General features: G+C 40.1%; 1 protein-coding gene across 2 annotated transcripts in view; it reads left to right on the forward strand.

Annotated features, from left to right (window-relative positions):
• Positions 1-12,823, forward strand: part of MYRIP (myosin VIIA and Rab interacting protein) — a 1,334,264-nt gene that overhangs the window by 1,205,613 nt on the left and 115,828 nt on the right. The window lies entirely within an intron of this gene.

Below are 12,823 nucleotides of genomic sequence, written 5' to 3' on the forward strand. Positions count from 1 at the left end.
CACCTCTATGAACAAGCCATATAACAAAAGATAGAGTAATTGCTTTATTTATATTTTTTATTGTGATTTTTGCTTATCTGCTTCCCTATTACCTATGAAGTATTTAAGTGTACATTTGAATTAGCGTATATATATGTTCCTTGTGCTATCATCTGCAATACAAGTGGGTGCATGTATGTACATGTATGTGTATGTATATATATATATTTATATATATATAAGCACATACAAATATATTTTTGTGATGACAAGAACCCACTCATTTTGTTTGTTTCTAAAGGAATTGCTTTAGGTTTTAAAGGTTTGAATTCATCAATATGGCCTCATGTGTGCCACACTTGTGTCATAAATATAGATTGCTAGCACTCGTTCATTAAAACATTGTGGAAAGGTGGCATGAAACACTCCAGAGTAAACTGAAAGACTGCTGCTGGTGTTGAAAATACATGGCTCAGACTGCATGTCAGGTGATTTTACTGACATGTCTAACAAGTATATTCAAGAACTCAAAGGAAATGTGTCCTCATTTTGCCTTTGTAAAGGACTAACCATAATTTGTATGACAAAATGAACTCCTTCCTTTTGTTCATTTTTTATGTTTTACAACTTTCTTTTTTTCATGGTTGATTCAGACTTATCACATATTTGTCAGAAACACATAATGTTAGCACTCTTGCTGTTCATTAGAAAACTGTGGAAAGCTGCATTAGAATGCTAGGGAATTAACTAATAGGCTGCTTTTTCTTTTGGAAGTATATGCTCTATCGGAATATCAGATCATTCTCCCATGGCTGAGGAAGATAGTGTAAACCTAAGGAAAGTATGGTCTCATTTTAGGTTGTGGGGCACCTTCCATAACCTCTGTGACAAACAGGAGCAAAAACCACTTTCTTTCAAACATGGTTAATCAAATTCCAGTAAGGGGGCAGCGTTTTTCCACATGGAAATAATCACCTGTAAATTCACAAGTGAAGATTTGTCAAACAACACACAGTTACTTGCAAAACTAAAAAACACTGTTACTATTAAACACTGTTACTATGCAAACTCTGAGCTTACTATAACTACACATTAGCAACCACCACAGTGTACTGTGTATGTGTATATAAATAAATATATAACTTGCAGAAACAGTGCATTCATAGTTCTTGTCAGACTTTCAATCAAAAAGGCATTTTTGTTTTCAAACTAACTTTGATACCGTTCAACAAATCTGCACAAAACTTTCAAAACAAAGTACACCCACTTTGGGTTATTCATAGCAAGTTTTGTGCAGAGCCTTCAAGTGGGAACCTCGAAGCAAGGAGGGGGTTCTAAAAGTGAATTTTGTCTTTTTAATGACCATAGTATTCTTTCCTCTTTGATGCAGAAAAAAACAGCTCAATGGAATTACACCTAACCTTGCATGTAAATAGCACTTTATACAAGCTGTTGCTGCTTAAATCTGTTCAGAGCATAACGATTTTAAATTTTAGAGATATCTGGACTGTGAATTCACTGAACCTCTACGGGTTAGTGCAGCGCTTCCCAACCTGTGGTCCATGGACCCTCAGAAGTCAGTGACACATTCCCAGAGGGTCTGCAGGCCTGGGCCAAAAGAAAGGCACTTCTACAGCTGGGGCCGCTCGCTGCATGTTTTTATATGTATTACTTCATTGTGCAGCAGTTTGAAAATCACAGCGAAGTTCCATGTACATCCAGCAGCTTTTGGGGAAAAATAAAAGCGTCAAGATAACTGATGATTAATGTACCTACTGGAGAGAGATGGGTGTTTTGTCTAGGGGCAGTTTTGACTCATCCAAGGTAGCGCAGATGGTTAATATGCCTTATGCAAAGAACCTGTATCATGCAGAGAACAGTATTTTATGTGCATAGTACAATGGGTTACTGCTTTTGTCACAGAGATTCCTTTGTTGCTGTGCAGTTTATAAGTTACAATCGTAATCTAGCACAGTGAGCTATGAACTACCATCAAAGAGCTGCATGCAAACTGCATGGCACAAATTAGAAAGTTATGTTTTTCCCAGTCTTTCATTATCCTTATGCTGCTAAATAAGGTTTGCATACATAGTAATACATTCTTAATATTAAAGTCAACGCTATCCACTGTGTTATGTTCTGAATCCTGAGTTTGTGTTTCTCCAGACCAAGCACTTTTAGAAAAGGCCTACAAGTATGGATGACTTGAATCCTACAGCGTGTAGTCCCCTGTAAAGTGCTCAAACACCCTACAGTGGTATGCGAGAGCTATAAAACAAATGAATTCCATGTGACAGAGAGACTATGGAAAGATGAGAGGCCCTTGTGGTTTTACTTCCTTTTCCTACCACATATTTATGTGAAAAAGCTTCCTCAGTTCATGTACCTAAAAAATAAAAACAGAAATTGCTTGGAAAACGTAGAATCTGACCTGAGGATTTAGCTTTCCTAAATAAAACCAAAACATTGAAAAGTTAGTCGCTGAGAAGCAGCGCCAATCTTCCACTTAAATTTTTTCAATTTTTTGCATATTTTTTCAATATAAAGTAATTATATCTTTAGTAATTCAAGCATTTCTTTGGTGTATTTTTTCGGAATTACTGTTTTAATGTTTGAAATTGTAATCGTACATATTGTTCTTCTGCTGCACTTGGCAAACTGCCACATGTGGGGGTTGGCTATATGCAATTTATGTATCCAATGCAATGATTATGACCTCACAAAAGTTATAGCAATAAGCAAACTTAAAAGTGAAATGTAAAAAAACAACAACACATAGACATACCAAATAATGATATTACACTGAAAGGCCAGGTCAGACCCTGCACCCAACCCTGTTGCACACAGCATTGTGTGGAGATAAAGGCAACTTGGGTGCACAAAAATGCCTTTTGTGATATAAAATTCTACATCCTCTGCACTGACTAGGATAAGTATGATTTCAGAATTGTAAAGGGCTCTTAGGATGTTGGAAAAGAGGTGTGACCATTTTCCACAAGTGTGTATTTAAGTTTAGGGAAAAGGAGGTGCATCTGTGGGACGGGATGGCACTGAACATGGTATGCCACCACTACAAAGACCTATTTTTCAGCACTCAAAATCAATTTGATTGGTAGTTTCCATAGTGTAATTTCTATGAAGTTGATGGTTAAGCTTTGACTTTCCACGGTGGTCTGGGTATTGAATACTTTACTCTGGGAGGTGCTGTGGGTTAATAAACTCAGAACTCTACAAAGCACACAATAGAAATGCATGAATTCCCATCCAGTTTTCTTATTTATAAAAAGAAAATGTACTTTTATTTACACACAACTAAATACTAAAGCTAGAATTACAAATGTGTGAAATGAAAAACAGACCTCTCTAGTCATCATGAGCTAGAGATCTGTGTAAAGAAGTAATTCACTGTTAAACAATGTAAAGGCTTTCCGATTGTGTTCATCGCAGAGGTCTCAACTTAAAACCCCTCAGTCACAGAGTTTACTACGTAAAATCCCTACCTAGTGTATCCATAAGCAGGTTATCAATGTAAAACCTCTTTCTTGTTTTTTGTTTTTTTTTATTAGGGGAATTACACTAGGCAAAGCTCCCTTCCTACAGTCTTTGACACAGGGTCTGCAGTAACAATGTCTCTGTCCATTATGAGCAATGGAATTACTGCTTGGGTGCCCAAAAATGAAGATCAAGAAAGTGATGGAGCCCAAGTATCCCCCCCCCACTCCCACTATACTGCTTTTCAATTCTGTATTTTTTATTCCAAGTGCTTTGTGAGACAATTAAAACTTACTTTAGCGAGACTTTAAAAAGCCCTAGATTATCTTAGGATATACCTGATGCACCACAATCATATGAACATGGCAAATGGGATATAGCATTTAGGAAATGTCAGTCACATCTATGAAATATGATTGGCACTGTGTCTACTTTCAGAGTTAGTTTATTAAATATTAACCGAGGCATGCTTAGCAACCAGCTACAGTGAGACTTACATCTGCAATGGAAAGAAAGGTAGACTATGTTCAGCTATTCCAAGACAAGCTTCTAATAGGAGGATGTTTTTGATAAAGTAGCAGAAATAAGCACTTGCACATGTTTGCTTGCATACTTAACAAAGTTTTTGCATTCGCAGAATTAGATATGAGGATACATCATACTTATTTTTGTTATGCCCAGATGCCCTTCAGTATTTAGCTAAAAGAAACAGGATGAAGGGGCATGGGGAAGCGCAGTGAGTGAGTCAGGTACAGAGTAAATAATCCTAGCATAAACAGCTTTTTTTTATCTTTTCTTTAATTAGAAATTGTAACTTGATTTTTGTTACGGGTATATGCTTTGACTTTCATATGTCATAGTTTCTGCCATTCACACGTAAAGTACCCGCACTCGAACCATACCTCTAATCACATCAACCACCAAAGCGAGCAGACCCTACCCTCCAAAGAAAACTAATTTTCAGCCTTTCACCCACCTTCCATCAATTCATACTTTCATCCTTTTATCTACTGACCCAACCATCTGTCCATCCATTCCCCTTCCCTCCATCCGTCCATTCAATCCGTTCGCCTACCCATGCATTCTTTCACCCTCTCATACATGCTTCCCATCCACCTTTTCATCCATATACCCATCAATATATCTACCCTTTCCCTCCACCCTATCTGTCCTTTTTTCCACCCATTCACCTTTTACCTATTTATTCTCTCACGTTTCCATCCATCCTTTCATCCTTCCACCCATTCATTCTTTCACCATTCCATCCTACATTTCCTTCCACATCCCCCTTTCCTTCGGCACTCCTTCTCTGTCCCCTTTGTATCTACCTATCTTATCTCATTTTCAATTTTTAGGTCTGGCTTCATCCAATACTTTTTGATGTTCTTCATCCATTGGTCTGTTGGTGTGCCATTCACATTTTTCTTCTGCCCACTACAGTATACAACATGAGGCAAGAGGTCAGCCTACTTCAGCCATTGAGTAGCTTCATTTTGAGTGACTGCATTTTCTTCTTTCAAAAGGAGCGCATTCACTCACAAGCTAGTTCCCTTCTGTGCCAATGTTTTTCTTTTGAATGTATTACTTAGATGTTGCCTTTGTATTTAGAGTCTGATGTGACAGCAGGTCATTTTATACCAACACAGGCCACATTCCAAGCTTTGTCAGTTCCTGTCTCCTGCCAATGCTGTTGTAAACGTCTTTGGGGAAAGTCCTTTGTTTAGCTGAGTTTCTCAGATAAACACATAATACTCCAAAAGGAAGCATTGAGTCTTTGAAACTGTTCTGTAATAAAGCTATGGATAGCTTCAATGTTATACATTTGAATTCATGATCAGGCTATTCTTCAGAACATGTTTATTCTGGACATAATTTTACCAATGGTTCTTCAGTATACTTTGCCCAGGAAGAAAACCAGCCTTTATTGTGTTTAGTTTGAAACACTTTTCTAATCCTTCTTTCCTTTTTTTTTATTTTTTTTATGTATTTCCCTCTTGCTCAGATTATTTCTTTCCTTCTTTCTTGCTTCCTTTCATTCCTCTTTCTTTTCTTTCTTTTTTCTTGATTTCCCTTTTTCTTTCACACTGCCATTCTTCCTTTCTTGTTTTTTTCTTTGTTTAATTCCTTCTTTCTTTCTTTTCTACTTTTATTCTTTCAATACTTCGTTCTTGCTAACCTTTTCCTTCTTTCTTGCTTTCTTTTTCTTTGATTCCTTCTTTCCTTCATTCTTGCTTTCTTTCTTTTGCATTCTTTTTTTCTCTCTTTCCTCCTTTCTTGCTTTCTAACTTTTTTCTTTATTTCTTGCTTTCATTCATTTTTTTCTTATTTCTTGCTTTCATTCCTTTTTCCCTTTTTTTCATTATTTCCTTCTTTGTTTGCAGTGCTTCTTTAATGCTTTCTGTCCCTCTTTCTTGCTTTGATTTTTCTTTCCTCCTTCCCTTCTTTCTTTCCTTGTCTGTTTCCTCATTTCCTCTTTTACTTTCTTTCTCTTTCTCTTTACTTTTCTTTCTTATTCTGTTTTATTCTTTGTCTTTTTCTTTCTTTCTCCTTCTTTCACTTCCATTCCCCTTTCTCTTTCTTTCCTTATTTCATTCCTTCTTTCCTCATTTGCTTTCACTCCTTTCTAGCAAGCATTTTCCTGAGTTCTTTTTTTGTGTGCGTTCTTTCTGTCTTTCCTTTTCTCCTTTCTTTTTCAAAAGCAACAGGCTGAGGGACAATGCCATAACAATTTGCTTTTTTAGGTCTGTGTTAGCTAAGTCATTTTGATTTTTCTAATGTTGTGTGTATGACATAGTTACCTATAGGGATTTCCAGCCACACTTCATCCGTTTGTCTGTAATTGTGTCATCCAACTGGACCTGCAATGGGCCCTCCTAGTGGCATCTTCTAGAGTGAGGTTTGATCCTCAAATGCTGTCCCCAAGGTATTGGGATCCTTGGCTGTGTCAAAGTGTACTCTTGCTAACATTTCCTAATTTGATGGTGGTAAAAGGGAAGGTACTTCTTCAATAAAAATATAGTTGCACCGTGGAGAAAAATAAACACAAAAATTGCATTTACACACGAAAATATAGGTCCACTGTGGAGAGTCCCTGATATGAAGAACTCTGTACTCTGTGAATGGATTTTAAACTTAGAAATGTATTTTGATTTATGTTTGTTTGGAAGGCACTATCACTTGTGTGAAGTACAGAGATGACGATTTTGTATAAACTCAAACATGTTCATGTAGTTACAATAATGAAAGATAATAAATCACTTTTTTAAGAGTGGGTGTGTAGGACGTTGGCTCTGTATATACTATCTCAAAGTGAGAGATAGTGTGCACAGAGTCCAAGGGTTCCCCTTAGAGATTGATAATGGCAAAATTAGATACTTCTAATGCTCTATTTTGTGGTAGTGTGGTCGAGCAGTAAGCTTATCAGACGGTAGTGTTCAGCATTTGTTGTACACACACAGGCAATAAATGAGGAACACACAACTAAAGACTTAACTCCAGGCCAATAGTTTTTATATAGAAAAATATATTTTCTTAATTTATTTTAGAACCACAAGATTTAAGATTTGAAGTAAATACATAAAATGCAAGGTACTCCACATAGGTAAGTAAGGAACTTTGAATTAGAGCAGTAACATACACAGTTTTAGTTAAAATGGCAATATGCTATTTTAAAAGTGGACACTGCAAAAATCAACAGTTCCTGGGAGAGGTAAGTATTGGTTAGTTTTTCAGGTGAGTAAGGCACTTACAAGTTCAGTTTCCTGGGCATAGGCAGCCCACCGTTGGGGGTTCAAGGCAACCCCAAAGTCACTTCACCAGCAATACTGGGCCGGTCAGGTGCAGAGGTCAAAGGAGGGCCCAAAACACATAGGCGCCTATGGAGAACAGGGGTGCTCCAGTTCCAGTCTGCCGACAGGTAAGTACCTGCGTCTTCGGAGGGCAGACCAGGGGGGTTTTGTAGAGCACAGGGGGGGACACAAGTAGACACACAAAACACACCCTCGGTGGCACAGGGGAAGCCGGGTACAGTGTGCTTAGCAGGTGTCAGGTTTTCAATAGAAGTCAAAGGAGGGACCCGGGGGTCACTCTAGTGGCGCAGGCAGGGCACAGGGGGGCTTCTCGGGCCAGCCAGCGATTTGTCTAGGCAGAGGGCCGCCTCATGGTCACTACTGCACTGGAGTTTGGTTCCTTTTGATCCTGGGGGCTGCGGGTGCAGTGCTTTTTCCAGGCGTTGGGTTCTTTGTTCCAGGCAGTTGCGGTCAGGGGAGCTTCTGGATCCTCTCTGCATGCGTTGCTGTGGGAGTGCAGGGGGGGTCGTCTCAGGTTACTCACGGAGTTGTAGTCGCCTGGGAGTCCTCTCTGCGTGTTAGTTCTCTGGAGCTCAAGCCGGGGGCGTCGGTGCAGAGGGTGAAGTCTCACACTTCCGGCGGGAAGAGTGAGTTCTTTAAAAGTTGCTTCAAAGTTGCAAAAATGTTGCTGTAGATGAACAGTGCTGCTGTTTTCAGGAGATTCTTGGTCCTTCGGTTCGGGGCAGTCCTCTAAGTCTTCAGAGGTTGCTGGACCCTGTTGGATGCGTCACTGTGAAGGTTCTTTGAGTCTGGAGACAGGCCGGTAGGGCTGGGACCCAGTAAGTTGTCATCTCCGTCGTCTCTGCAGATCTTTCAGGTCAGCAGTCCTTCTTTGTGTAGGTTGCAGGAATCTGATTTCCTGGGTTGCCCCTAAATACTAAATTTAGGGGTGTGTTTAGGTCTGGGGGGCAGTAGCCAATGGCTACTGTCCTGCAGGGTGGCTACACCCTCTGTGCGGCTCCTCCCGGATGGGAGGGGAGCACATCCCTATTCCTATTGGGGGAATCCTCCAAACTCAAGATGGAGGATTTCTAAAGGCAGGGGTCACCTCATCTCAGGACACCTTGGGGGCTGTCCTGACTGGTGGATGACTCCTCCTTGTTTTTCTCATTATCCTCTCCTGCCTTGCTTCCAAAAGTAGGGGCAGTGGCTGGAGGGGCGGGCATCTCCACTAGCTGGGATGCCCTAAGGTGCTGTAACAAAAGGCATGAGCCTTTGAGGTTCACCGCCATGTGTTACAGTTCCTGCAGGGGGAGGTGAGAGGCACCTCCACCCAGTGCAGGCTTTGTTTCTGTCCTCAGAGAGCATAAAGGCTCTCACCCCAGGGGAGCAGAAACTCGTCTCAGTGGCAGGCTGGCACAGACCAGTCAGTCCTGCACTGAAGGATTGGGTAAAATACAGGGGGCATCTTCTAAGATGCCCTCTGTGTGCATTTTGTAATAAATACAACACTGGCATCAGTGTGGGTTTATTATTCTGAGAGGTTTGATACCAAACGTCCCAGTATTCAGTGTAGCCATTATGGAGCTGTGGAGTTCGTTTTGACAAACTCCCAGACCATATACTTCATATGGCCCCACTGTACTTACAATGTCTAAGAATAGACTTAGACACTGTAGGGGCATATTGCTCATGCAGCTATGCCCTCACCTGTGGTATAGTGCACCCTGTCTTAGGGCTGTAAGGCCTGCTAGAGGGGTGACTTACCTATGCCACAGGCAGTATTTTGTGTGCATGGCATCCTGAGGGAGATGCCATGTCGACCTTGCCTTTTTCTCCCCACTAAGACACAGAATCTGCAATGGCAGTGTGCATGTGTTAGGTGAGGGGTCCCTCATGGTGGCACAACAGATGCTGCAGCCCTTAGGGACCTTCCCTGGTCACTGGGCCCTTGGTACCACTGGTACCTTTTACAAGGGACTTATCTGTGCCAGGGGTGTGCCAATTGTGGAAACAATGGTACATTTTAAGTGAAAGAACACTGGTGCTGGGGCCTGGTTAGCAGGGTCCCAGCACACTTCTCAGTCAAGTCAGCATCAATATCAGGCAAAACCTGGGGGGGTGACTGCAACAGGGAGCCATTTTCCTACCGCGTGCATTTATTACATTTATTTAGTCACAAGAGTGCTCATTTCACTGCTAAAGTTTCTTATTTTTACAAACCCTGAAGTTCCAATTTTATTTCCGATGGAAGTTGTAGAAGTAAAGGATGCTCAACAAGAAAGACACGGTTTATCTTTTCTTTGCACTGATTAGGCCGTGTTTAATGTCAGGGGTGAAAAAAACAGTGCCAGGGGTAGTTAGCTCCAATTCAGGGGTTACAGCTTTAACTCCTAAATGACTCAGTGATGTTTAGTTTTGTATATGTTATGCTGTTTGTGCACATTTTACGTTGTGCTGGCATATATCAATAATGCATAATATTTACATAAAGATATTGTGGTGAATGCAGAAGACGTTCCCTCCTAATAACAAATAGATTAAAACCCATCTTCCATCTCTTGGGTATGCTTTGCATGCACCTGTCAAGATCTGTTTTGTAACTGTCACAAGTAAAAGACAATGCAAACAGGAGACTTACATTTCACTGGCTTGCATTGTGAACCCCTGTACAACAATTCTGATGCAGATCATGAGCATAAATGTACTAGATTTCATACCTAATCTTTAATGAGGGGTCATGATAAAATGAACCACATTTTCCTGGACCAGCCTTTTAGGGCCCAACAAGGGACATGCACATCAACAACTAAAAGCGTGGGCAGAGAACCTGGACCTACTGATGACAAAAGTATCCTGATCCTCCTCCTTATGGCTGATGTGAGCCACTGCCCCACGTATTAACTCACTACTTAAATATGCAAAGTGGGATAGGGTGTTACAATATGCAAAGTGGAATAGGGTGCTACAATATGCAAAGTGGGATAGGATGCTTAGCACTTGCATTACTAGTCTGTCTTTCATCCACGATGCAGGTTCTTTTTGCGAATCTCTACCTTTATCTGTAGAAAAAGAAGTCAAGCACTGTAAATAGCAAAAAACAATGAGACTTACCGCAAGCTTCTCAAACACATATAAACTAGACTTTAAGGGACTTTCATCAAGTATCAAGCCTTCTTTTAGTGGCCTGTTGTTGCGTCATTCACCTTTTCATCCACCTCCTACACCCTACAGCATGGGTCAATGGGTCAGTCCACTTAAGTCATTGGCTAAGTTCATGATGGCGTGCCGATCACTCACAAGGAACATATCCACACATAAAGTAGTTCCCTTCGATGCCAGGGACGACTATGAAAATATGTGCTGTTTGAGGCCAAATATATTTTAGCGCAAAATAGAAAGCATTGGCAAAGCCAAATGCTGGTGTCATCGGCATTTTTACACCCTCAGAAACCTCAAATGTTGAGAGGACTCCAGTCTACTTGTCGATCTAGTAACATGTTAGGCCCAAAGAAGGTTCTAAAATCAACTTCCTACTTACTACTTCTTTTTCCCCAAAAACACCTCGACCAGAGTAACTTTTGTACTTCTGCGTATACTTTGTTTAATAAATACATCAAACAATTATATTGTTCTAACCAGTAGGTCACGAATATATGAAGATTTCACCTAACTGAAAGTTAACAAGTATCGTACCAATTTCCCATCCTAATGAAATAGTAGTGAAAAGAAACTATGCTGCATTGTTCTCACAACCATTCACAAACAAAAGAAAGTTCTACGAAGCCTTAATGTTGAGGTAAACAATTTAACAAAAAGTCAGTTCATTGCTGGTCATCTCCATCTTTACTGACAACAGATATCTCCCAGGGTTGATGGAGGATTTGGACGCTGAAAATCGTGTTAGTTTTATTGTAGAGAGAGAGATGACTGCGTACAGCCTGTCAGACATATCTCATTTCATGTCGACCCTCACGTTTCTTTTTACGTATGAATAATTGTATTTGGAATCTTACAGCTCCAAAATTGACCTCTTGAAAATGACCACAGCCTTCACAACTCTGCAGGAACTCTGCAGGAAACCCGTCCTTCACCCATAAGATACTCTGTGTATTTAACGAACCATAAACAAAATAGTATTTGAAACATTCACCACTAAAGCGCCTGAAAAAAAACACAATTTTTTGCTGCATTAGAAACTAGAGTGGTTTATTGTGACAAGTTGCAAAAAAGAATTCCATGGTCCCATTGAAGACAGTACTAATTATCTACAGATCCACTTTCCCTGGCTCTTTTGCACATTTGGAGAATTAACTACAGTACAAAGCATCATAGTGGTAGCAAACGCTCCAATTCGGTGTTTGCAACCCCAAAATGATTTTTGCAATGTACTAGACCAATTTTTAGAGTCAATAACTTTTTTCCAGTAGGTATCCCCGCAAATAGCATTCTATATCCATATTTATGAATTATTATGACTAAACTAGCAGTCATTAACTAGTGAAAAGTTTCCAACCTCACGTTGTGTGGTAGCCCATTCACAAATGTGATTGTTAACCCCTTAGCTGCTGGGCCTCCCCTCCACCCCCATGCTGAGCCCTTTTTTTGGCTATTTGGGGTAGTTCCCGCTTGGGCCTTTATAACTTTTTGTATACATAAGCTATCCATGCCAAATGTGTGTCCTTTTTTCCCAAAATCCTATGGATTCTAAAGGTACCCAGAGTTTGTGGGTTCCCCAGGAGGAGACCAAGAAATTAGCCAAAATATGAAAAATGGGAAAAAAGGGCTGCAGAAGAAAGCATGTTTTCTTTCCTGAATATGGCATCAATGAAGGGGTTGTGGTGCTAAAATCACCATCTTCCCAGCTTTCAGGAACAGGTAGACTTGAATAAAAAAAAAAACAAATTTCAACACACTTGGCATTTTACTGGGCCATACCCCATTTTTACTATTTTTTGTGCTTTCAGCCTCCTTCCGGTTAGTGACAGAAATGGGTGTGAAACCAATGCTGCATCCCGGACAGCTAAACATTTCTGAAAAGTAGACAAAATTCTGAATTCAGCAAGGGGTCATTTGTGTAGATCCTTCAAAGTTTTCCTACAAAAAGTAACTGCTAAAATAAAAATATATTGAAATTGAGCTAAAAAAACTGCCATTTTTCGCCACGTTTTACTCTGCAACTTTCTCCTGCGATGTCAAATTTTCCAAAGCAATATACCGTTACGTCTGCTGGACTCTTCTTGTTGCAGGATATAAAGGGCTTGTAGGTTCATCAAGAGCACCTTGCAATAGGTTTTCATTGAATACCGGGTATACAGCAATTCATTTGCTGAAATATAAAGAATGAAAATAGGTATCAAGGGAAACTTTGTATTTCCAAAATGGGCACAAGATAAGGTGTTGAGAAGCAATGGGTATTGGCACATCTCTGAATTCTGGGGTTCCCATACTAGCATGTGAATTACAGGGCATTTCTCATATGGACCTGTTTTTTACACACTGTCTTACATTTGAAAATGTAGAGAAAGACAAGGGGCAATAACAATTGTGCTATTCTGTGTTCC

The sequence above is a fragment of the Pleurodeles waltl genome, chromosome 10 (assembly GCF_031143425.1).
Source record: "Pleurodeles waltl isolate 20211129_DDA chromosome 10, aPleWal1.hap1.20221129, whole genome shotgun sequence".
In the NCBI taxonomy this organism is placed as follows: Eukaryota; Metazoa; Chordata; class Amphibia; order Caudata; family Salamandridae; genus Pleurodeles; species Pleurodeles waltl.